This window comes from Haliaeetus albicilla, chromosome 4 (assembly GCF_947461875.1).
Source record: "Haliaeetus albicilla chromosome 4, bHalAlb1.1, whole genome shotgun sequence".
NCBI lineage: Eukaryota > Metazoa > Chordata > Aves > Accipitriformes > Accipitridae > Haliaeetus > Haliaeetus albicilla.
In genome coordinates, this window is record NC_091486.1 from 19,674,130 (window position 1) to 19,697,935 (window position 23,806).

Sequence of the window (23,806 nt, forward strand, 5' to 3'; positions counted from 1 at the left end):
AGAGCTGGTCACATCCCACTCCATCTAGCCTCGTGTAGCACTCATTTGCTCTGTGACCAAATGTACCAGATGTAAGTGACCCAACTCATCTATGATCCCTTAATTTCTAATCTCTCTAGAGAATCTGTGGTACTTCACTAAACTACAAAAGAGTTTGTGCTCCTTAGCTGGACCCTGTGCTCAATGAAGTCATACTAGAAGGTACAACCCCCAGCAGCAGCTTAGTATTAGAGTTCTTTTTCTCCTTGGTGACTTGCTCAGGTACAACTCCTATACCCAGCCCTGAATCATATGACTCCAATATATGAGGTCTTGGACATAAGGGGAAAAAAAAGACTTGAGATTTTAATGGGCAAAGATGACAACAGTTCCTACAGAAATCCCTGTGACAACATAAACTGGCTTTTAAATCCTTCTGTATTTTTAAGGCTACATCAATTTCTTTAATGAGCAGGGCCAAACACCAGAACCCTATATTTCAAAATCTGCTGTGATAACTTGACATAGCCCTCTAATGTACCAGCTATTTCCAGGATATTTTTCCCCTCTTCCAAAAAGTGCAGACATACTTCCCCAGCATTACTTTCAAAAAACTGGACTTTCCCAGTCTTCAGAGGAAATTGTTAGGACACAGTGATCCTGGTTCACTTTGTCAAGTAGCAGAAAAGATTTGTACCTTAATGCAAGTGATAGTATTTGTCATTCAGTGAGATAAAAGCATTGCATACTTGGTACATTTTATGCTCTGTAAGTACAGAAGCTGGACATTCCATCAAAGAGATTTCATTGTAAAATTAAGAAGAGCTAAAAAAAAAAATCCATTGAAGTTCAGTATTTATGCAACATATTAGCAAATACAATTCAATTTCAACTATTTTTATATAAAATTTCCACATTATATTTTATCTGACCAAAACCATCCTCTAACACAGGGTGTTCTTAGTTATTTGGGTTTGTATTTTGCATTTACTACATTTAGAATGTATGCAACACTGTGGTCTTCTGCACCATATCTGAAAACCAGTTAAATACTCTTGTCCAAGATCCTGTGAATAGTCAGTCATTTGATACATATGAGCATCAGTTAATGAGAAGAAATACTTAAATTAGAATTAATGATATATCATAGTTAGAAAGAAAAATGAGTTAATTAATTGTTAATGAAATGGCAAGTTTTATGTCATGGTTCAATTTACATCATATTTTGGAACATAGTTCACCTCATTTCCACAAAGTTGGTCTTCAAAAGCGTGATTAGCTTGAAGTGGCTAATACTTTTTCAAATGCTTTCTGAGTTGCCTGAAATGGCTGTAATGTGATTATATATTGGCTTGATAAGACTTAACCGTTTGTCAGACTCAATAAGAATTTTATAAAAAGATATACCTGAACATATTCTTTTCCTGTCTTAGTATGCGAATACAAAAGACTCCTTGCCCAGTTCCACAGAATGACTTCAGCACTATACAGCCTATCTACTTAGCTGTTATGGGCTATGGACTCTCAGAATATATCCATGGTTAGGCCGGGGCTGGATTTGATATACAGACACAAACCACACACAACAGTCAAGGTGAATCAAAGCCAAGAACTGGAGGGAACAAGTGAAGCAGCAGTTTAAAGCGAAGAATGGTCAGGGACAAATACAAGGCCCAGTTTGGGTGCTAGAGAGCCCACATTCATTGATCCAAATGGAAAAAGCAAAAACCGATGCAGAAGTCAGTCAAGTCAACCAGAAGGGTCCAAGGTGAGGAGCAGGCAGAAATGTAATAGATCTAGGCAGGATGATTCCAGTAGGAATCATGGCTAAAGGGCAAGAAGGTCAGAGCTTGGATTCCAGGATCAGGGCTGAAGAGAAATCAGAAATGGACCAAGATGGTGGGTCTTCCCCTCCAGGAGTATTTCTTTAGACCAATTTCATTTCCACTAAATAGCTGTGAGGTTTGAGCACAGACTCTTGAGCTACTGCATGATTCCTGCTGACTACAAGTTTCTAGGAGCCAGTAAAGAAACTTATAAGCAAGAACCTGATTTGAGACTAGTGAGAAGGGCACTCCTCTGTGAGAAAGGAGACCTGCACTCAGGTCCCTAATCTGCATGACTTCTTTTTCCAGGGTTTGCACACAGTAAAACACAGAAACAGGGCATACGTTCTTGGGGAGGGGTAAGGAGTGGAGGAAGGAAGGTTTCTTTGAGGAACTTTGGAATTTAGGAACTTTGAGTATCTAAGCTTCTAACATGGTACAGGAGGGAAACACCTAAAATGTAGACACACAGATTTTTAGACAACCTTTCTCTTTTGGCACGTCTATTTGTGTAAGCATGGCATTCCCTTCTTCATTATTTTGCATTCCAAATGTAGAGTGTCCCAGCTACTGTGATTGCCATTGTGGGATCTGTGTACGGTAGAAAGTTTCCCGCAACTTCCAGTTCTTCGAGCTCTCTGAGAATTGAGCTAGCTAGTAGATACAATACAAGAGCATAAACGTCTGAATTAGTAGCAATATGCTGAGTCCTGAGGACTCAATATTGCTGTTAGGAGCTGGATCTTGGTCAAAGGCACACTGGGGAACGCAGCACGCGATGGCAGTAGCTTGCTCACGCAGTACTTCCTGTGCAGATGCAAACCGAGTGGGAGGGCAGTGGTTTCCGGGGATGCTGTATGTTAGGCAAGGCCTCAGCGCTTCCCTTCACATCTTCTCTGAGTCAGAACAAGGAAAGTGGCAAAAATAGGTATGTGGGAGGTGGGGAAAATGCATTATAGTTCTACTTTAATTACGAATGGATCATTCAAGTCACGGTGCCTTTACAGATATGCAGTTTGGTATTGTGCAGAACATAGCGATGGGAGGCTTAATGTGCTGCAGAAACTAGCAGTGTTACTAAATGTGGGGCAATCCTAAAGTGGGTGGGTATCTAGGGTGTCTGCATGATGTCAAGGGATTACAATTTTTTAACAGAGATCATGGTGGTCACCAAGCTGATCTGATCTGCTGGGTTTTTTCCTCCCTGGAGTTTCCTCTCAGAGACACATAAAATAAAACAAACATAATAACAACATAAAATTGATTAATTGATTAAGTTCAACCTTCTCTTGAGCTTTTATGTGTCTGAAGCTCATCTGAACTACCTCTGAAATATATGTGTTTCTTAAATTACATTTTGAAGGGAGATCGTCATTTTGGATTTTCCAAAGTGGGGGAAAAGGTAAATCAGTTCTTCTGAAGTATACTGATCTCCCACCATTCAAAGCTATAGTCAAGGATTTGCTCACAGTAGCTGGAGCCAAGCCAGAACATTTTATGTTCTAGAGCTATTGCAGGTGCAGGAGGTTTCTTTTTACTTTGTAAAGTAGCTATTTAAAAATCCATTTTTCCCCTTTGATTTTAATATAAAATCTAGATAAATGCTGATTTGTACTGTGTATACAAACTAGAAAGCTGCTGTTCACTGTAAGATGATGGTATTATTCATCATTTGTATGTGCTTCAGATGCATAAAGAACATTGCAGTACAGAGTGAATTATTTGGTACTGAAGAATTCTCTATTTAAATTAAATTGAGAGCTTAAGTGTGAAACATTGGCCAAAGGAAAAGCAGGACAAGGGCAAGATGAAGAGGAAAACAGAATTTTTACAGGGTCACATGGAAAGTCAATCCTGGTGCTGGATAGCAATGAAGACTTTTCCTATTTAAAAAAAAAAAGAGATTATTAATAGCCTGTGGTGACAGTACGACTATTCAAGCTCTTGGTTTCTCAAAATTACCTCTCTAGCATGTCTAACTATCTATAAAAATTACCCATAAAACTCTGTTGGACTACCTAACTGAATCTTGTAGAAGACAGCTTGCTTTTTTCTTCCAAAAAGCTCACTGAAGTAAGAGCTACTGAGCAACAAACGCAACATTTGAACTGTGCAATACACAAAAGCAGCGTGAGATTTCCATGCTGCCTTCTGAATGAAACTTGCATAGAGAGGAAGACTTGTGCAAGATGAATAAGCAACTTATATCTATTCAATACCTAATTCTCATAGTTTAGTGCCCAGGTCCCAGCTGGCATTCAGCACAGTGCTAAATTTCTCCTGAGGGTCAGTTACACATACTGGATTCAGTTCTCATTTAGTCTGTCCCCAGAGGTATTCTCACCTTGATTTCTAATACATGACTGTTCTTCAGCCATACCTCTGAAAAGACCCTCGCTCACTTCCTATCCTGACACTGAAAGTGGAGCCTGTGTGAATCTTTACCCTGTGACAGACTGATTGGGGAAGCATTTGTATTGGTTGTTCTTTCAGGAAACTCTTTTGCCCAACTTGAACTTGTCTGACTACATGCACACCTACAGCTGAACACAAGGTATAACTGAATACTCGTGACAAAATTTTCAGAGCAAATTCAAATCATTGGTATTGTCATAGGTAATATTAAAATATGAATGTCATTGTAATGGCTATCATACAAAAATAATATATGTATATGAAATTGCAGCTCAGTTCAGTACTCAGCAATAAAAAGGGCATCTTAGGGTATAAGTGTGCCTGCCGTATGCTACACTTAGGAAAAATTATGCTGATTACTTAGGAAAGACATATAATTGTTTCAGACCTCTGGGTACATGAAATACCTGCTTTTTGCAATAGGACTAGCTTTGCTCAATTCAGAAACTAAAATAGTTTCAGGAGTGTAACCTCACAGGCTTAAAGACATAATACAAAAAAATCAGAGTTGAACCGTCTGTCAATACAAACAAGATCAGTGCATGTCTCTGATAGCTGCTCTGAGGGACATTTCTATTTTAGAACTCATTATTTATTTAGGCCAAAGAATATGCTTAGTGCTTTACAAAATGGAAAATGAAAATGTTCCTACTTGGAAATAAGCAACACATAAACCTTGGTACCTGGAAAACAAAAGAGCTGACACAGAAGATTTGAAGTACCACCCGCCTAATCATGTATTCATACCTTTTTGGCAGAACTTATCTCAGAATCAATGTGAATTACACTTACGTAAAAATCACAGAATTACCTCCCTACTTCTTTATCATGATTATTACTTCAGTTCTTATTTCTGTTATGACAGCGCACTAGAGGTCTCAGACTTTGAGAGTTCACATACTGTACAAATACACAGAAAACAATACTGGCTGTCCTGAACAACTTAATCTGATTTGAAGAAACTGTGAAGAGAGGACTGAATAAGAAAGAGAGGGTCGTTTATTTATACAGACAGAGGGGGAGTACTAGTATACGTAAAGGTATCAGTATGTGGCTTCTATTTTCATATGACCATCATTTCTATGCAGAATGTACTTCTGTTTCTTGTAATTAATTTCTTGTGAGGAGTGCATTTTTTGACAGTTTTGGGGGAGGATCTTTGTTTGGTTTTTTTGTAAGGTTTTTTTTTAGCTGCAATTATTCTTTGAATTCTTACTGATATAATGTGGTATGTTATTTCTCTCTGCTTTTTATGTCATATACATGTACATTTCTAAATGTTTTGTACACGAGGATAGCCTCTATTTTTGAGGGAAAGTTAAGATAGCATATTACAAAGGAGTCATACGCAGGGATTTCATTAATGCTTTTGTTTTCTGTTTAGTTTTTTTTCTCTTAATTTAAAGGAAAATTAATTCAGACAGAATGTCTAGAGTTGATCTTCGGGTAGGGAAAAACATGATTATTATTCATGCAGCAGTGTTTATTTCCATCTGTCACCAAAGCAGTTCTTTTAATAACTTATTATACAATTAGTTCAATAGCCTTTCTGCTCCTCTTCTACAACAACATGGAACTCTCTTATTCCTATAATGTTTTCACTCTTCCCATTTTACTATCCATAAGTAAATCTATTTTGAAGGTTTTAGTGGTATGCTGATTATATTTCCTAAGTAGTTTCTAAGATGAATCTCCTAAACGCTTTTAGAAGCTACATATACAAAATACATACAAGGCAAATTGTGAGAGTAGAAAACAAGGACCATTTCTAGAATCTAATGAAATAGTACTTACATCTCAAATTAAAAATAAATTTTACACCTGCAGAACTTCTATGTATTTCTTCATGAGGACATGAAGGCTCCCATTTCATCTTCAGGGAGGTGGTTGAGCTCCTTCACATCAGCAGCTTCTGGAAGATTCACCAAGGAAAACCAAAATGCATAGGCCTTGCAGTCCTTCACAACCCCACAGGCTTAACAGGAAGTTTTATAGCAGAGAGAGGACATACATGGTAGGTTTATATTTATAGAACCAGCAGACAGTCCCTTACCAAAAAAAATCCAGAAAACAACTGAGTGAAATGTTATGGGGAAAGGAAGGGAAAAGTTGGGAGTGGAGGGGAGAAAGAACAGGACACCAACTGGCTAGATAGCATCTATGCAGAAAAGGACCTGGGGTCCTGGTGAGCAAGTTGAACATGAATCAGTTGTGATTCATAGAATCACAGAATAGTTTGGGTTGGAAGGGACCTTAAAGATCATCTAATTCCAAAGCCCCTGCCATGGGCAAAGACACCTTCCACCAGACCAGGTTGCTCAAAGCCCCATCCAGCCTGGCCTTGAACACTTCCAGGGATGGGGCATCCACAACTTCTCTGGGCAACCTGTTCCAGTGCCTCACAACCCTCACAGTAATGATTTTTTTCCTAATATCTAATCTAAATCTACCCTCTTTCAGTTTAAAGCTGTTACCCCTTGCCCTGTCTGTACGCTCCCTGTTAAAGCATCCCTCCCCATCTTTCCTGTAGGTCCCCTTCAAGTACTGGAAGGCCACTATAAGGTCTCCCCGGAGCCTTCTCCTCTCCAGGTTAAACAACCTCAACTGCCTTAGCATACTCATAGGGGAGGTGCTCCAGCCTCCTAACCATCTTCATGGACCCACTCAAGCAGGTCCATGTCTTTCTTATGCTGGGGCCCTCAGAGCTGAACACAGTACTCCAGGTGGGGTCTCACAAGAGTGGGGTAGAGGGGGAGAATCACCTCCCTTGACCTGCTAGCCACACTTCTTTTGATGCAGCCCAGAATGCGATTGGCTTTCTGGGTGCAAATGCACATTGCCAGGTCATACTCAGTTTTTCATCCACTAATACCCCCAAGTCCTTCTCCACAGGGCTGCTCTCAATCCACTCATCATCCAGCCTGTATTTGTGCTTGGGATTGCCCCAACCCATGTGCAGGACCTTGCACTTGGCCTTGTTGAACTTCATGAGGTTCACACAGGTCCACCTCTCAAGTCTGTCAGGGTCCCTCTGGATGGCATCCCTTCCCTCCAGCGTGTCAACCACACCACACAGCTTGGTGTTGTCAGCAAACTTGCTGAGGGTGCACTCCATCCCACTGTCCATGTTGCCGACAAAGATGTTAAACAGTGCCGGTCCCAATACCAACCCGAGGAACGCCACTCATCACTGCTCTCCACTCAGACATCGAGCCATTGACTGCAACTCTTTGAGTACAGCCAGCCAGCCAGTTCCTTATCCACCAAGCGGTCCATCTGTCGAATCCATGTCTCACCAATTTAGAGACAAGGATGTCATGCAGGACAGTATCAAACATTTTGCACAAGTCCAGGTAGAGGATGTCCATTGCTCTTCCCTTATCCACCAATGCTGTAACCCCGTCGTTGAAGGCCACCAGATTTGTCAGGCACAATTTGCCCTTAGTGAAGCCATGTTGGCTGTCACCAGCCACCTCCTTATTTTCCATGTGTCCCAGCATGGTTTCCAGGAGGATCTGCTCCATGATCTTGCCGGGCACGCAGGTAAGACTGACAGGCCTGTAGTTCCCCGGGTCTTCCTTTTTTCCCTTTTTAAAAATGGGGGTTATGTTTCCCCTTTTCCAGTCAGTGGGAACTTCCCCAGACTGCCACAACTTCTCAAATATGATGGATAGTGGCTTAGCCACTTCATCCACCAGTTCTGTCAGGACCCATGAACGCATCTCATCAGGTCCCATGGACTTGTGTACCTTCAGGTTCCTTAGATGGTCTCGAACCTGATCTTCTCCTACAGTGGGTGGTTCTTCATTCTCCCAGTCCCTGCTTTTGCCTTCTGCGTCTTGGGCAGTGTGGCTGGAGCACTTGCCAGTCAAGACTGAGGCAAAAATGTCGTTGAGTACCTCAGCCTTCACCGTGTCCTGGGTAACCAGGTCTCCCATTTTCCCGTTGCAGTGATGAAGGCTGTATTTAGCAAGGGCATAGCTAGGAGGTTTACAGAAGTGATTTAGCACTGGAACAGGCTGCTCAGACAAGTTGTGAAATTCCCTTTTTTTTGAGAATTTTGAAATTCAACTGCATGAGTTCCTCAGGAACCACATCTAACTTTGAAGTTGACCCAGCTTTGAGCACAAGGTTGGGCTAAATGATCTTCAGAAACCTCTTCCAACCTAAATTACTCTGTGATTCTAAGTATAATGCTACGGAGGTGCACCTTTTTTCTTCATCATTTCTCATCTTTTTGGCTAGGTCTGCTTAGTTAATATTCCCATCCCGAGAGGATAAAAATATGAACCTGAGAGTTGACATGATCAGTTCTGTTCTTTATTTCCAACCCATGTATCTCTAAAGAGCTGATAACCAGAGGATCATTTCCTGCAAAGTCTATCTCACAGAATTACAGAGAAAAAAGTATAAGAATTTATTAGCTAAGGAGGAATGTTGTATTTCTATTTGTTTAAAACATGGGGGAAAATGTTTTTGATATAAATGTTTTAAATGATCACACTAGGCCATGAGATCCATTTAAAAATCTGTTTGAAATATATAAATACAGAACAAGTGGACGAAAAAGCAGTTGTGACTGCCATCTGGTAAAAAAAATAAAGAGGCCAAGGACATCTATGGCCTGTGGAGATGCAGATGAACAAATCCGATGAATAAATACTGATATTTCAATAGTTGTTATTTCAGTAAAAAAATACAGAAACCTGTTAGTGAGTGTTGTACTGCTGCTTATTACTTCTCATTGTAAGGCTAAAAAAGCACCCATCTGCCATTCTGAAATTTTAAACAGTCTCTGAACAGGAAATGTAACTAAAAATTTTATATCCGATAGTACAAATGATAGCATCACAGTACCAAAGAACAAAAAGCTTTACAGTTTTATATCTGTAGTAAATTGTACATAGATTTCTGCAGTCCTGGAAGAAAGAAAATGTATCAGTATTATTCATTCTGTTAGATATGTTCTAGAAATGGTAACAGACTTCTAAGTGACTCTATGGGTGGTCATCACTGAAGAAGTCAGACAAGAACCAGATAAGCTAGAAGTAGCAAAAAACTTGCTGGAATTTTAAATCTCTCATGGCTACCTGGCTTTAAAGTATTGTGCAAATAGTAGTAGTAACCAGTATCCCTCAGCTTCTGCCAATATTTCTGGTCAGCCAGCTTTTCCTGAACTTACACTGTCCTCACTCAGTGTTTGAGAAACATCCCTTAGTTGCCTCAGATGAATGCTATGGGATAGGTATGACATTCTCCTCTCTCTCTCATAGGTCAGAACATGACATCTTCTTAAGCTGCAGCATACTGCTGCAAAGACATTTCTGTTTGTTTAGTTCAAAACAATTCAAAACTCATGATCTAAAATCTAAATATGTTGAGAGATGAAAGAAACTCAAATAAAAATAGGCATTCTGACAGAAAAAAAAAATATATATATATATATAAAATGCCTAACTAAAAAGGCTTTCTTCCTGCTGTAAAATGAAGATAACCAGTGTTTTATAGGCAGCTGGTAGCCCATATGCCAGATCTACCAGATCTGAGTAGAGGAGTTTGGACTAATCTAGTAAGTGTGCTATGAGAGGAACAGGGGGAGGTCCTGCAGCATTTTATTATATCAAGTGAAGTGCCAAGAAACATAGCTATTTTGGCCTGAGCTGAACACATCACTGGGAAGAAAGAGACCCTGACCATAAGAAACTTGGCCATCACCAAACCACATATCATTTTTTTCATATAATCATAGAATTGCCCAGGTTGGAAAAAACCTTTAAGATCATTGAGTCCAACAGTCAACCATGCCCACTAAACCAAGTGGTTTAGTCTTTGCTCCTCTTGTCAGATACAGAACCTTTTCTTTTTTGTATCTTACAGGACCTCAGTTCTTTTTGCTCTTTCTGTTTGTGTTTTTTTATTATTTTTTTGTATTCAGGATGTTAGCTTTTTTTTCCATTCAAAGTATAGAAACAAAGGTACTTAGACACATGCCGTTTCTGAAGAAATAGGACAGCTTCTTATGAAAATCCATGGTTTATCATAGAACCTTTCTCTATTAATTATTGCCTTTGTGCAAATATGTTTGGATTATAGGTTTTCTTTCTATCACACCTCTTCCTGCAGAAGTTCCTTTCAGCATATACCCACACAACTGACTTTCCACTGTAGTCGCCCACCCTCTGTGTTAACTTGTGCTGAAAAAAGGTACTTTTGCAGTGCTAATAACATTCTTTCAAATACTCACTGCCCCTATACCACAGTGTTGGACTGAGGCGAAAAAAAACAAACAAACAAACACAACTGTTAAAAGACAGCTTAGGTATTTCTGTATTGTATCAGTTAGGAATTTTTGACAGCTAAACTTTATTGGCCATATTTACTACGTTCAAATCTGAAAACTCTCCTTATCCTTCCCAACAAAATTCCAAATTTGTGACCAATCCAATAAATTACCTATTAATGTTTCATTCAGAGTTTATCATAATGCAGTGTACAGTGCATGGTTCTTCCTATTTCCAGTTATAAAATAATATAGAAAGACAACTCAAATCTCAACAGTACTTTTCTAATAATAGCTTTTCACCTGAAAAAATGATATTGCTACAGCTGGACAGAAGCTTCAGCAAAGTAAGATTCATGGAAGCAGTATAACTTCAAATAAGAAAGGAGATGTTCAGTCTCTGAAATACTGATAGACGTCAGAGTTCCCTGAGTTATAACACACAAATGTAGTTGTAAAACATCCTTCATGACTATTCTAATACATAGGGCTCTAAAAATCTCTAGTTCCTTGAAGCTGAATTAAAACTGGTACATAAAGTTCTAACGTTACAAGCACAATCTAGTGAATGACAGATGAGGAAAGAATACCATGTTTTGTGACCCGTGTGTTTTTCTCTTTTAAAAGAAATATACACGTGTGTATTGCTCACAGCTTTGTAAATGTAGTATCCTCTCTTTACATTTAGCTCACCTGGGAAAGATCACAGGATCAAGCACTTTGATAGAACTAGACTGTTTAATATTTTAATTAATGTCACAATCCCCATGGCTTCTAAATAACTGATTTGGCTTCAAGAGTAGGTTGCAGAAATAACAGCAGTATCCAGGGGTATGTCATGAATAATCAGTAAGAGCCTCTATTACAATGTGCATAGAAAGGTATTTGCAAATAACAAGAAAGTTCTCTAAATGTCAAAATATAAAATGATATGATGACTTGCTGTATTGAGGAGAAATTATAAATTGACATGTAGAATTCTCTCTACAGTACAATTCATATTTAACAGACGAATCTAAGGCTTGATGAGTGTAAAGGAGATATTTTCAAAAGCACCTTAATTAGTCAGCAAGAGATTGCACATAGCAGGAAAACTTATCGTACAATAAATTTATAACACCATCATCACCCATCTTGTGAAGTCAATCATTCTAGCTTGGACACTTATTTACAGCACTATTTTGATGAGGAGCCTTTTGAGCAGGCTTCACTGGTACAGGGGAAAAAGACCTGAGGAAATCAGAAAGCCATCTGCCTGAAGGCTTCCCTGCTAGTACCAAAGGTGCAGGTTAGATGATAGTGATGATGGGGGAACTTGGTAAAAACTACGTATTTTTGAGAGGGCCAAAAAGTCAATGACAAATGGTGAACAGAATGTTCAGAATGTTTTGATTCCCTTGTAAATAAACCACAGACCTTTCATTCACAGTGTGCCCAGGAGAAGAAGTTATCATCACCAATATTGGTAGACTGGCCATAGGCAAAGAAAGCAGAGAACGTAGCAAGCATCACGACAGAGTATGGTACAAAGCAGGGATTATAGCTGTCTACTGGTTCATATTAAATTACAAGAGTAGAAGAAGCAAAGAGGAATAGAGAACTTCTGTGTTAGTTGTGGGGAAGTGGAATCTATCCACATTTCTGTGTGCTAGAAATGTTTAGGATATATTTATACTGAAAATCATAAAGCCATCAAGCCTGTGTTCAATCTGCAAGCAAACAGAAACCTAATTAGAGTCAGGTAATTCTTGGTTATCCTAATTGGAAGAAGCATTTTAATGAGACAGCTAGAAACTATCATAGAAACAAATGACACTAAATTGTACACAGAACTGATGAACAGTGATGCTATAAGCCAAGGTTCCTCTTTGGAGGGACTGCAACTTTAAAAAGAGCAAAAAAAGGGCCAGCAAAGCACAGGACAGTCATGTGCTAGACCTCAGAAGGGAGTCTAGGCAGCTGCTTTGGGGAGCAGGAGTAACTGAGAAGTCAGACACAGAAATTGTTAGCAAAGAACTGTCTGTTGCTGTTTATTCATAAAGTATTCACTGAAAAACAGATTTTGTATTACCTGACCAGAAAACAAATCAAAGAATCCCAAAGCATTTTCAACCATTAATTAACTCATTCATATAGCAACGAATCATACAAGGTCTCAAATGCTGGCTCACTGCTTGGGCCAGGGAGAAATAGTAAAGCCTTTTGGTAAGAGCTACCTAGTTTTGAGAAGTCTAGAATACCAGTTCAAAGAATTTAAAAGAAAACATTCGTTTAGTCATCAAGCTCAACAATATGAAGCTCACCATAAAGCGCCTTAGCAAGCCCAAGGCTGTCTTAGCTCTGAAGAAAAACCACACAGACTGTTGCCAGAAGAAAGGAAAGCTAAACTGAGGTTGCAGATGCTGCTCTACCCATATGGGGTTGGTGAAAAAGAGGAGTGCAGAAAAGGAGACAAAGCAAACCAGGGTCTATCACCTCTTAAGTAGAAGGAAAAATGTAACTCTTTTTAAACCAAAATAGAACCTGCTCTCTCTCCTTGCTAGCTCTGCTTTGTAAATATTAAGCCAAATTCCAAAATTAAATTGTGTAACTTTCTTCTGGACTAGGCAAATGATTTACCGAACAATGCCAGGAGCTGAATCCATAGTTCCAAGCTCAAGCTATATCCAAGCTGATGCTCACCTAATAGTCCTCAGTTTGTAGTCCCTGGCTATCAATATTCTGTAGAAAAGACTCAGTGTGGGAGTCAGCTGTTGCATGGAGACATTTTCAAAAGAATTTTTGCAGGAAGAAGTATGATAGAAAGAAAATCAAGACCCCAAACCTATTTACTAAAATGCAATAATAAAGACTTATGAAAATCTATGGTTTAGAACAAATCATCCTATCTCTTTAGAAATGACATGTTTATAAATACCTTGTTCCTATACTTTGGGTAGGAATACAGGTCTGTAGTTCACCAGATCCTCCTCCTTGCCTTTTCAGAAGATGGGCATAATATTTGTCATTTTGCTAGGTATCAGGAGCTTTCCCTAATCATCACAACTTTTCAAAAGATTTTTAGAGAGGCCTTACACAACAACAAGCAACTCCTTTAGCACCACCAGATAAATCCCATCTGTCCCATGGACTTACATACGCCCAGTTTACTCAAGCTGATTCTGATTCAGTTGTCCATTGTGGACACTAACTTTTTCCTCCAAGCTTTGCTGCTAGGAACAGAGACCTGTGAGGCCTGAGAGCAGACCTTGCCAATAAAGTCAGAAACGAAGCATTGGTGTCAGCTTTCTCCCTCATTATTAGATTACTTGCCTCGTTCATCAAAGGGCAATGTTTTTCCAGGTCTCCCTTTCGCTGCCAGTGTGCCCTGACAAGTTTGTTTGGCATTTTTTTTGCTGTTCACATCCCTTTTAGTTTCAGCTCTAGCTCAGCTCTGGTCTTTCTAATTCCATCCTTGCATGCTCAAGCAATGCTTCAATATTCCTCCTTGATAGCCTGTCCATGCTCACACCTCCTGTACACCTTCTTTTTGCACTTGTGTTGCCAGAAGGAAGTTATGGGATTGTGAATGGGTAGGGTGATCTGTGAAATTATGAATGGACAAGTGATAATCCAAGTTACAAAACTGTATTGATGCAAAATCTGATTAATTTGAGAACACCTTCCACAGATAAAACTTACAGGGCTCTATGTTATTGCTTACCATGAAATAACTCTGGGTTTCACCTGGAAGTTCACCATTGCCTCAATGACCTGACACAAAATCTTGAAATCCATTAGATAACTTAAGAGAATTATTCAGAAAACTACAAATCTAAAATTTTGTGAGCAATCAAGGAGCACCATCTGTAATGTTCTGTTCAAAGTACATTATAAGAAAAAACTGTTGAGGTGGAATCGCTATCGTTTTGATATTCAAAAACATACGGTGAACCCAAATGCCAAACTATGTATTTAATGAATCATGCTGTTTTATTATACACACGTATGAGAAATATGAAAATGAAGGTCATAAGAGGACAACATTTTTAATAATTTCCCCAAACACCTTTTGTATTTGACAGCATTTCAAATCTTTTAGTGCTTTTGTATTTTCCAGTAACCTATTTTTATTCTTTGTATTATTTATGTAGCTGCTAGCTGAGACATGCTTACTAGCAATGTATGCATGCTCATCTTCAAGCATTAGCAAGAGAAAAGTTAAAAATAATAGGGAAATGGTACCTGCAGCACAGATGGGAAAAATCCCAAAAGAGTTGGATAAGCTTCAGGTAAATGCCATATTTTTTAATAAAAAAAAGAAAAAAGTTCAAGTCAGTTCTTGTTCTCTTAGAAGCAGTTCAATTAATCTTAGCCAAGCTATTTGTTGGGGTGGTTTTTTTTAACATTACCCTAATGCCAAACACATTCAGATGTCAAAATGAAATAGGGGTGGAGATAAGGAAGATAAATAAATCTGATAAAATAAATAAGTCTGGTAATATAATCATTGTATATTCATTACCCTTGCTGCCAGGCTGACATTTGTAGGGCCTTCAGACATCCAAAGAATGTAGATAGATGTCTGCTTTCAAGTCAATTTATTTTGAAAACTTACAGGTTTAAAAAACAAGAACAACAATTTGGTTAAAAACCCAGTCTAATATACTCTGAATGATGAGTGGATTTAAAGATTCAGTCTGAACATTACCCTGAATGTTGTGGAGGGGGTGAGATCAGACAGTGAAAAAATATGCTTGTCAGGGAAAAGGTAAGGATGGCTGGAGAGTTAACTAGAACTATGCAGGCTAGAACCCAAGTAGTCCTCTGTTTTACCTTCTATCACTGCTAGAATTTGCTTCAGGACTCTTTTCTTTTAATTTTCCATAATCCAGTGTCCTTTGTTATTCTTACAGTCATGAGCAAGCCTGCATCTTGGCAAATAGGATTTGTCTTTTTACAACTGCAGCTGCTCTTTAGAAATAACTCAAAGCTGACAACAGTCATGGCTCCTTCCAGGTTGCTAGTTGAAAATTCGGATTCATCATCTAGGTACAGATGATCTCACCACATATATCTCGGTCTGTACTTATGAATCCCTTGTTACAGCAATGTTTTCTTCATCTCATCATTTTTCTTCCTCTTTGGTCATGTCTTTAAAGGCAGGTGAATTCCTGCTTTCCATACTACTTTTTCCACTACTTTTCCACTTCATGTATTTTTCAACTGAAGTATTAAGGCAGCAAAAGAAAAAAATCTTTTTGTTTCCTTATCTTAAGCACCTGGGAAGCTTCTTATGCTGCCAGTCTATGGGGCTGGTGTTTGTCAGGCCAGAATACATACGCTAGAAACATATTCAAGCCATTGTGAAGAAGTCTCTAACTGGGAAAAGTTGTGGTGGCCATAGAATTCAAAGGCTAGGAGGCTTCTGAGGCATAAGAAGCAGAATAGGAGGGAATAGCTGAGTTGGAGAGAGTTGGTGGAATCTGGGCAAAGGCAGAGCAAAAACTGAGAAACTCTTACAAGCCATGCAGAAGCAACAGAGGATGAAAACAAGAGATCTAGAAGGAATGGAAACGATTCTGGGGGAGAAAGAACAAACAGAAAGACCAATGCATGCTGAAAGACAGTGTCTGGCTGAAAGAAAGGAAGCTTTACCTTGCATTCCTCAGTTTTGTTAGCAAAAATTCCCAATATACAGGACCATTCCTAAGATGCTTTGCATATTAGTTGGCCGTGAAAAGTAGGAATAGGAGTGAAAGCTGTATTTACAATGTAACAGAACACTACTATTACAGATGAAATAATTGGTGTCTGACATCTCTCCATAATTAACCTTTTTCAATATACTGTATACCCATCTCAACCTCTTGTCAGCTACTGTTTTTTTCCTGTACTGTTACATTACGCTCTCATTTCTTTTATTATAAAAGAGGCCAAGGGATTCATTATTGCTGTTTATTATCATTGGTGCTAATGATATAATGAAGTATTACCCATGGTATTTTACTGTATGTCTGCTCAAGTAGATTGGGATTTGCAGCGAGGTACTGTTTAGACATTGAATGAACACAACAGTCATGTTTAATAAGTCTTATTTTCTGTCAGAAAAAGCATCTCATTACTAATGAGATGTATTGTGTTATTCAATACCCAAATAAAACTGTATTTCTCAAGTATGCATGCCTGGGGCACAAATCTGACAAACACTTAGGGAAGCAAAATGCTGTCCAAAGAGACAGTGATTAATAAAGACCAGTTGGGGGGAGGTTGTTTCCATGTTCTAAAATACTGGCTTTGCTATACTTATTTCTTGGAGTGAATCCAGTCTGAGAGAACAGTGTAAGTATGCTAGGGAGAGCTTCAGGGAACCGAGGAATATTCACAGGGTCTCTGCCTACTGGCTGAAATGCTGACACCTTATATGACTATGTTGCTGGAAGCAAGAAGAAAGATTTGCTCAGTTACTAAAGTGATGCCTGGGCACCTTCAGTTTCTTTAGTTGGAGTTTAAGGATAAATAAGAATTAAGGTGAACTAGCGTTACATTTTGCATTACATTTGCATAACATTTTAGCCTGGCTGCACACTATGGAAATGGCCTTTACTCAAAGAAAATTCTTATCATTCAATTAGCACAAAACACTTTTCACAAGCTACACTATGGAAGAAAAACCATAATTGCTCTCATCCTCTTCTGGGCTACTAGTGGTAAAACCTAAAACCTGATATGTCTATACAATGAGCTTATTCAGCTTTCTCACACCTGGGAACAGTCACATCTACAGAACCGATGGTACCCAGTGCTAAGCCACAATCACCTAGTCTTTCCTTGCTTACTTCCACATAAGTAGAAGTTCCTGCATAAGAATGCCCTTATTGATTCAGAGACAGCAACCAGAAGTGGATGCCTAGGGAAGTGAGTTCTACATGCAGAAAATTCTCTGAGTAGTTTACTTCACCCTTTGTACTTCTGCTCCATTTTATTTAAAGGTCACCTCAACATACCTGCCAGGTGGCCAGAAAACATAGCAAAGCCCACACCAGAGACCAGTCAGAATACAGCAGAAATACTTTGGGAGAAATACCCAGTTGGTGTAATTATAGATAATATTTATTTTCAAATTGCTTCCATGTAAAAGCAAAAATTCCTACAGAATTTAAGAGAAACAGATTGTTGTTATATATTCTATAGCAGTTACAAAAAATTAACAAAGCCAGAAAAATGCTATAATCTCTATTAAATGATATGAATATACAGAATTCTCTCCTATTGAATTCCTCTTCAGCAAATTCTACAAAAATTGTCCATGAAGCTTTGTAACTTCGCATTTTTCTCCTATGTTTCCTAATTGTTTACGAACAATACAAATACATTTATATATTCCAAATACAGATATAGTTTAGGTTTTTCCTTGAGACTGTACTTTTTTTTTTTTGAAAGAACAGTTAATTTTAGCATTTATTAACCTTGTTATTTATAATAAGTATGATGGTATTGACTGATTTAAATATTTGTATTGATATGACAAGGATTTTAAAAATAAATTAATTAAACCATACAGTAATCTTAAAATGGCTGGTATTCCATTTGGCACAATGGAAAAGAAACACAGTAACTATGTTTTTGCAACACAATTGATGTATTCAAATATAAGGCTTATGATTTAATAGACAATACATTGTCTTTAAGTGGCTTTGTAATGGAAAAAGAGGTTTAAGCCTCAAGAAAGGGAATACAGTGATACTTGTTTCAGTCTGGTATTGTCCGGATATAAGAAGGAGCTGGCCTTTGGAATAATCAGTAGGGAAAGCAGTCTGGGCAGAGCATAATCTACTGGGGAAAGAGTAAGGAACAGGTTGTGCCTATTTGTGCTGCTTTTTATTGTTCCCAAATAAATGAATGTTAATTGAGAAGAAGTGCTGTTACATATTTTATGACACTCTGGGTGCGTGCTCTGAAATCCCATGAGGCCTGGTTTAAATTCAAATTAATCCTAAACTACACTTAATTAGCATTGCTGTAGTTGATTTTGCTTTTTCTGTTGTAAGGAAGAATATGATATCTTACAGTTTTGCTGTTTTCAAATGTTAAAATATATGATGGAGGTGAAGAAGTGATTTGGTAGCTGAATGACTTCCTGGCAGGAGAGAATCTGACAGGATGGCATTTTACTAATTAAGAAGAGTGCTGGACTAACCAGATGGGAAAAATACATACTGAAACTTTTTTTCTTTCTTTCGTTCTTTTTTTTTTCTTCCCAAGACAATGTAGAAATAAACAAGGACAATGAAGGGCACGCAAAGAAGGACTGGTAAGTAAGGCAATTTGCTAGCACAAAATAAACCTACACAAATCAGATAGTAACCAAATAATCCTGCTTTTATCAGATAAAAAAATAGGCAGGAATCAGAAGCCACTGATGTGAGCAAGACATTTCTGTGCTTCAGACCTATCTCTAACATAAATGTATACAGTGTGACTTCTGGCAAATCAGTCAGGACTAGATCTATACAGACATTTTAAGTGCCTAAATCCAGTATGCAGACATCATTATGATCCTTGAAAAAAATAAATCAAGACATTTAAGAGATTGTCCATCTCCTTTAGAAAAACAGGAGATAACATAAACCACCCCAATGCTAGGGACAAAATAACAAACGTGCTTTAAAAAATCCCAACATGCTAAATAACAGTAAGAATTTTTTTTAACTACCTTAAGCTCAATAAAGTTTCCACTTTCTATGCTCTAAGTTAAATTACTGAGGAGTGTAAAAGAATAACACAACAATGTAAAATGATGGCAAAATCAGAAAAGTCAAGGCACAAAATGGGATAAATAGCAAGGCAGAAGAGATGTATTCTGATAATACATCTGTAGCAAGACAAAGACAAAGGAAAGAGAGACCCAATACTCAGTGGAGAGAAAGGACAATTAGAGATGGTATTGAAAAGGCTTATACCTTTTTTTACTTTTCTTCACTGGAAGGGTCAACCTCAATCAGCTGGCTAAAATAATTAGTATCAGTGACAAGGGGAGAGAATACAGGCTAGAATGATAACTTAGATAAAATATTTTGAAACTAGCTGGGCTTGAAGAAATTCCTCTCAGAATACTTAGAGAACAGAATAAAGACATTTTGGAGCCATTAGCAATTATCTTTGAGAACTTGTGGAGAGCAGATGAGCTTCTAAAAGAATGAAAAAGGACAGACGTCATGTTTATCTTTAAGATGAGAGAACAGAAGAAACCAAGGAATTACATACTGTTCTGCTTTACTTTCATTCTGAGAAAAATACTGGAGCAAATAATTGAACAAGCTTAAGTTTTTGTCCTGTTTTAAGGATATAAAACAGTCAGCATGTATTTGTTGAAAATTATGATGGAAAGTCTCAGCTGGAGCATATTGTCCAGTTTGTTCATTGTACCTTGTGGAAATGTGGTTCAACTGAAGAATAATTAGAGATTTAGAAAAAAAATCTGTAAGAAAGAACAGAAGGTCCCTTGGGAGGCTGTGAAATCTTTATCACCAATATAGATCTTCAAAACAGGCAAACATATGTTAGAAATGGTTTAGGTAAAGCTGATGCTGCCTTTGGCAAGGATGGTATCTTCAGAGGGCTGGTTCTAGGCACCAGTAAAATACAAAATCAGTCAGTAAAGCTGATTGTTAAAAGCAGCGAAGTGGGAATGACCTACTGCCTATTGCACCATAAAACATGCAAACTTTGTTAGAATGGAGGCTGGAACCCAAAGATTGTTGTAGCTATGAGACTGGAGAATTATAATCTCTGTGATCTGCCCTAATTAGTCCATGCAAAATTGAATTTTCATCTCCAAGAGATGTGACTAGAAGGGATCCGGGACTACAAAATATTTCCCAGAGACAGCAGCTCTACTTAAAGCATTGCTTTTCAGCAAGTCCCATACTTTGTGTAGGAAAGAAGCTATACAGCAGGGGCTGTAGCAGCGTCCATGAAGCTGCTGGTACCGTAACCCTAAATTTGTTTTGATTCTTGTCTTCAGCTACTCTATTATCTGTCAACAAAGTAGGAGTATATTGCCTCTGAAGAACTTGGAGAAGAAATTTGAGATCACTTCTATAAGGTTCAGGGCATAGCGTAGATCAAATCTAAAAGAGGGCTTTAGAGACAGCTATCAATTTGGCTGTACTTCAGAGTACGGATGGAAAGGTAAAGCTGAGCACCAGGAAAGGAGCTACTTTCTTATTCCTAACTAACCCAACATCTATTACTTTCTTTTTCCTGGTTTTACTCCCCATATTAAAATCTAAATATGCAATCTAAAATGCAGTGGTTACTCACCGTTGCAGGGAATGATTTTTCAGTTCTGGATAGAATTCTCCTATTTGATTTAATACACAATAAACTGATTGCGGTGCAATTTAAGAGCGCTGGCAGGTATGTGGTAACACTAAAGCAACGGTCAAAACCTAGTCAAATAAGTGTATTTCCAAATGGCACAGACAGAAAATAATGTGAGCAAAATACCACTTAGAACATTTAATTCTCAGTGTGTATCTAGTGAAGGGAATTGTTAATTAATACAGACAAGTTAACATATAATAGCTTTATAATAGTGTGGCAGTTTTGAGTTATCCCATGCTTATTCAGATCTCTGATACAAGCCAAAATTCTCTTACATCTTTTCCTTCTAGGAAGCCAACAATAAATGGATACAATGCTAGAAGAGCAGGTGTGTTTTCACTCAGAGGAAGCAGCTACGGATATGAAAATGACTTAGCAGCTGGTGAATAAGAAGACTGAAGCTGTGCCAGACGAAGGAAGTGAGCGTGTGTGTGTGCGCGCGTGCATGTGCGCGTGCATTTTGCCACTAATTATGCAAAAAGGCCCAAACCCATTGATCATGTGTTTCTCTCCCTACTTCACCAGGAATAAATCTTAAAGTGTGACAACTCTTTCAGAAAGTCAGAGTTATTACCAGTGATGTATTTTCTGTATTAGAACTGAGAACACTCAATGAGTTATCCTTTTTTTTTTCTTTATGTTTTTGTACACATATTACTGTTTTCAACATGGTAAGAACAAAAATCATTTGCAAGAAGCTGGTCTGCATTCTTCTTTATCATTTAGTCCTCTTAGCTTCACAGACAACGAGGCTGTATTCACCCAAGCACAGTGTCAGTACGTTGTAAGCCACTACACAGCACATCGCTTCAAGCTTTCTTTGCTTAAAGTTGGGGAAGATTTACCATAGAATTCAGCAGGCACAGCTGCTGATTTATCTTTGATGCATGTAGACACCAAGAAATTTTAGTTAAAACTTGAGCAGCCTGACTGCTCAATGACTGCTCAGATCTTTTTGGTTTACTTGGGTAAAGAACTTCACTGCAATGGTACATTGTAAGATTTACAGAAACACTCATCTGAGCATCTTATTTTGTCTTACACATTCTAATTAGTCAAGCTTAGACCCACCAAACTCTCATAGGATGACTATGAGTAAGAATCAAGAAAAGCACTCTGTTGAAGTCACAAAGCCATCTTTTAATTTATAAAACAACTTAAAAATTAACATGAGGAGCTGGAACAACTATATCAACAAGAAAAAGACTGCAGAGATGAATCATTCCAAAATATTTTTTCACTGTGCAGAGAAACAGAACTATTTATTTTCAAATTCCACTATAACATACAACCAAATCATGTTGAAAGGAAGTATACCAACTCCATGTGTCAGGGAAGTTATAGATATATTTCCAATTGCTCTGTCATCTTGTAAAAATAATTAAATGGGATTTGTGTTTTCCTTAAAAAATGGAACAGAATCAAAGCATTTTACTAGCTTTCCCTATAAATTTTGCTTTAGGAGGAAGCCTGGAAAGTTTATTCTGTTGTACAGTTTTTAACTAGGACAATATTAACTGGCATGTATGAAAAGCCAGTTCAAAACTCCTGTACTAAATAAATTGCATTAAATAGTTAGATGCTGTCACCAGCTAAAGAATGGAAAAAATCACTATCCACTACTCTTTGTGAGGCCTTTTCCTCAAGATCTCTTTGCAGCCCACCAATCAAGAAGGTTGCCTTGCTGTTTATTTACATAGACATACCTTCTGTTAAATTTTGTGTGCCGTTAGAATGATTACTAAGAATGAAAGCCATGATATTATGCAGCTGATCTGTTGGTCATCACAATTTAACTGTAAACATAGTCAAACTACACAGAGTGTCTTTTCACAAACCAGATAAAATTCACTGACTAACAAACCTGCTCAAAGTTTTTATCTTCCAAATGGATATTTTAAAACAATAAGAAATAATTCTGAATGGATGTTCCAAGATCTTCTGGAGCTTCTGCAATAGTAATGTTCCCTATCCTTTTACAGTATCCTGTGTTTTACAGAAGATTGTTTAATGTAGAGAAATTCCTACACATTTGTATCAGCATGAAGCCATTAACATAAGAACATATGCCACATTGGTTCAGACCCATCTTCTCTTCAGCAGTGGCTAGAAATCAATGCCCTGGGAAGAATAAGAACAGGGCAAGCATATGTAATACTTCCTCAGAGTCTTCTCCCAGCTGCCAGCTATTTTCAGGTCAGAGAACTTCCTGAGATTGATGCTGCCTGTCTCTTTAGTTTCCCTCAGTGAATCTCTCAAGTACTTACTTGCCCAATCTCCCCTTGAACACATCCAAAATTTTCGCATCCTGAACAGTTTTGACAAGAAGTTCTATAGGTACACTAACACAGGTCCATTAACTTAATGACTTTGCATCAACACCTGTCTCTTCCTTTTCCCCAAACTCTGGAATTTTATGAGACTACAGAAACAAAAATAATACCATGGAATCTGTGATCTTGCTGCACTACATAGTTCCCCTTTTTGCAGAAGAGGAAAAGAGGTCATAAGATTCCAGAAATGAAATGTGTTATTTCAAATACATCTCTTCTTTGACTTCTTCCATTCTTACTCCACACTGACAGCCTGAATAAGGGCTTGGGATCAAACAACATTCAACAAATAGTGCAAAGGTTCCTTATATCAATCACGTTTTTTAAATTAGATACTGAATATAATGTAGCTCTATCTAAATCAGCTACCAAGATTTACTGAATTTTAACAAGGAACAGAGGGAGAAGGCCTATGTAATGCAGTTGATATCAAAATATCTCACTTCTTCACATTGACAGGTCTAAGGAATTAATGCTTATGTGTAAAATCTCCTGAATACTTGTCTCTATGGCAAAAAGGCACTGATGCTAGAGAAAACGAATTTTCCAACGTAAGTGTTTTCCCTACATTGTTCTACAGAAACTCAGCTTCACTATACAGTGAT

General features: G+C 38.0%; 1 long non-coding RNA gene across 1 annotated transcript in view; it reads left to right on the forward strand.

The window, feature by feature from the left end:
- The window catches only part of LOC138684980 (uncharacterized), a 66,862-nt gene extending 43,056 nt beyond the window's left edge, over positions 1-23,806 (forward strand). Inside the window, exons 3-4 of the long non-coding RNA XR_011324197.1 lie at positions 18,745-18,793; positions 21,159-23,806. This is a non-coding gene — a long non-coding RNA (uncharacterized lncRNA). The remainder of the gene's footprint in view (positions 1-18,744; positions 18,794-21,158) is intronic.